A 3,570-nucleotide genomic window follows, 5' to 3' on the forward strand; every position below is an offset into this window, starting at 1 on the left:
TTATGGCCGCAAGGTGGCGCTGTGGCTGGCCTCCTAAGACCTTCCTCTGTTCTTGAAGTATTACATCCAAGATCCATCTATATATTCTATTATTTTTTACTATTTTGGGCCTGATTTGCATGGTAGTAATTGTTTTTCTGGCGCTGTAAACTTTGATTTTGTTTTATTTATTGCAAAGAAACTCTACAGGCTGTATGAGGCGGCTGCGCATGTCTTGCTTTCAGGCTTTTTCTTTCTGGAAACGCCCAGTACTTAAAACAAAGCTTGGAAGATCTTCTGTTCCTTCAGTCAATGCCATGCGGGTCAGAGCCAGTGTAGAGTTACGGTCTGCAGCCCGCTGGGCAGCTATGTGAAAAGATGATACGGTTATAGACTAGAAGCTTAGAAACTTGGATATTAATGGGTGCTTTCATTCAGCTGGTAACGAAATAAAACAGGGAACAATTTTACTACCACTGTATAATCTGCTTGTATGTTTTTTTTATTGGCTTTTCAAATCTAGGCCAGAAAAACCGAATCGGTTTTATTACAGATGTAACACTTTCGAGGTCACCAGCAATAATAAATTGCCACACTTTATAAATGATAAAGCAGGTGTGTAACATGTACATTGATGCATTTTCAAACTTGTACATGTAAAGTACCTGGTGAATGATTAGTTTGCTTTCCCCATAACCGAAATAAATTCATATAATAACTATATTCTTTGCTCTCGTGGTTCTGTGTATTAATATGTTCTTGTGGATTTCAAAGGCTGGATTCCTGCGGGTGTTTTTTCCCCCCAGTAAACCACTGTTCTTAATTATGTCAGCTAAGTTACCTCGCCTGGTATTTCAAGTACCATTTACACTGTAATTAAAATGTATCGGGACTAGGAATTCATAATGTAAGGCTGCAACGCATTTAGCCTAAGGCAGGGGTGCCCAAACTCCAGTCCTGGGGGGCCAGAGCCCTGCACATTTTTGGGTTTCCCCTCATTTAACACACCTGATTCAACTCCTTGTGTTAATTACCACATATATCTTGAGCTGAATCATTTATGGTGGAACAGGGAAAGAACTAAGCTACACAGGGCTCCGGCCCCCCAGGACTGGAGTGGGGCACCCCCGGCCTAAGGCATCGGTGGGAATTCTGCGCTGTCAAAGGCTGTGGTGCCTTTGGGGTGCCTCAGCTCATACGTGGGGTTGTTTCACCATGTGCTCCCAGTAAAAATCAGTTGTTAAGAGGTAGGCTTAGAGACACAGTGCTCCTGTGTGGGAGAAGATCCCCAACCTGTGATTGTACAGCAACTGGCACCTGCCTCTATGATATAGTACTGCTGACCAACTCTTGTAACAATAAACTGACCTTGCAAACTATAATCTCAATGTTAAAACAGCTGTGTTCACAGGCTAAGGGATATTCTGGATTCCTCTCAAACTCCATCCTGTTTATTGATAACATTGTTTAAATGGCACATTTACTTCCCTCAGTGCTATAGATTAGCTGCTAATTAAAATTAGCCACTAATTTACATACATTTTTAAAGTGAAGGACCCAAAGTTTGACAACTGCTATGAGTTGGAGACTTGTAAAATATTGTCACTGACTTTCTTTAAACTGAATAATGTCTCCAAAGAGAAGTAGTGCAGACGATCGCTTTAGGTCTGTGTTGAGAGTGTATGGATGGGGGGACTTGAACACTATCTGAGTGTGAGAAGACGACGGAAAAAACTGAAACGGATTTAACAAAATCAGTTTACATACGGTGTATGTGCCCAAGGGCAGAATTTAGGCTAATTTACTTATTTCAATTTGCTTAATTTTGATGGGTGTCCGATCGTTGGACTCTATAATGGCTGCCTTGTCTTTCTCAGATGGGTGTTGGTTGTGGATGCATATGTTGCTATCTAGCTCATTGCTAAGACCTTCCTTTATGTTTTCCTTTTTTTTTTTTTTTTTAAAAAAACATCTTTCTTCTAACAGCATTTGGCTTCAATTCCCACCACTTAAACAAGTTGATGTAAAGATCAAAGTTAACCATACCCGAAGCCTTGGGGGAGGGGCAAGATGCATCTGAGGTTAATGTATAAATTCTACAATAACGCCCTCTGGCACGATGTCTCTTTCAGAGTTATTATGTTACTATTGAAGTTGGGATAAGAAGGACCTGTCTTTGTTAGCTTCTTGAAAGCTGACCACTGCACACCTTCTGACACACAATAGACTTGCACAGTCTGATCCATGCAGAGACAAACCACATCAGGGACTGTTTTTGCTGTCGCAGTTGCCAGATCACAACGCCGGAGTATTATTATGGAAGAATAGGCTAAATGTTTTTATTAGAGACTAATGATTTTTTCCACAAGCCAATGAATTTTTCAACAAATTAGTACATTAGTGGTCTTCTTGTTATATACTTTCCATGGGTGCTATCATTTAAAAATAGTTTTAAAATCAGAAATTCTAATAAATAAATATTGTAAAATTTGTACCAAGCAGCAACTTTCCAAAATGAAACATTAAAAAATTACCACAGAAGGATGGCATAGGGAAAATGTGGCTGTTATTTAACAATAGTTTGTGAAAATAAATACAGCACAGAAACTCTCTGAAGAACACTCGCACGAGAAGCGAAGGGCACAGTTGACACTATTTCCTGAAACAGAAAAAAATGTAATCTAAGCCAGTTTTGAGAGGTAAGACAAAATCTGGAAGTTGGTATCAAATGGTGTTTGTCTAAATAAATATGTCAAGACTGTCTCGATCAAGAACTATAACACTAAGTTTGATTTTCTCTGAGTGCTTTTTTTTTAAAGGGAGCAGTAATGGTATCTTTTTACAGGAGTTTTTGGCAAGAGGGAAGTAAAGTAGAATAAATCCAGACCTATTTGAAATAAGACAAGCAGCTAAGCAAGTTTTTCTTTTCTTTTTTACTGGTTTGCCAGGTCAAAGGAAGGACAAAGGAAAATATATCTGGTTATGGGCAAATCGTTCTTAGATCTCAACAAATAAGACTTTTTTATGACATAAAATTTACATGCTGAGTATGTTGCCTGGGATTGGCTACAGGCCCCCTGAGACCTGCACTAAATTGTGGTTGGGAGATTGATTTATGGATGGATTGATTAAGTTTATGATGTGAGCAATTCAGTATATAGAAAAGCATTCTTTATTTAACAAAATCATTTATTTCTTATTTTGTCAGTTAACTAAGCCTATAAAAGGACAGGTGTATTGATTTGTAAATGAAAACACATATCTACAAGTGACCTTCTGACCTCTGTCTGACCACTATTCCTGGTGAGGGCTGCTAGTTTGCACGGTATATGCCAGCATTATCGTCAACTGTCAGACGCACATGTACAGGTAAATCATGCAAATACAGGGCCAATGCGGGGTGCAATAAAAAAGATCAGAAAATGTAAGGTACTGATTTTTTAAAAATCATGTCACCCTCTTGTGGCTGGCAATAGAATAACAAGTCAATGCTCCTGCTTCATAGGCATTCACTGTAAAATGGATCTTCCATCCATTCCTGTCTGGGTCAGCGCTGATCCTGCCCTTCATGTCTCCTGCCTGTTTGGTCAG

This window comes from Paramormyrops kingsleyae, chromosome 8 (assembly GCF_048594095.1).
Source record: "Paramormyrops kingsleyae isolate MSU_618 chromosome 8, PKINGS_0.4, whole genome shotgun sequence".
Classification (NCBI taxonomy): domain Eukaryota; kingdom Metazoa; phylum Chordata; class Actinopteri; order Osteoglossiformes; family Mormyridae; genus Paramormyrops; species Paramormyrops kingsleyae.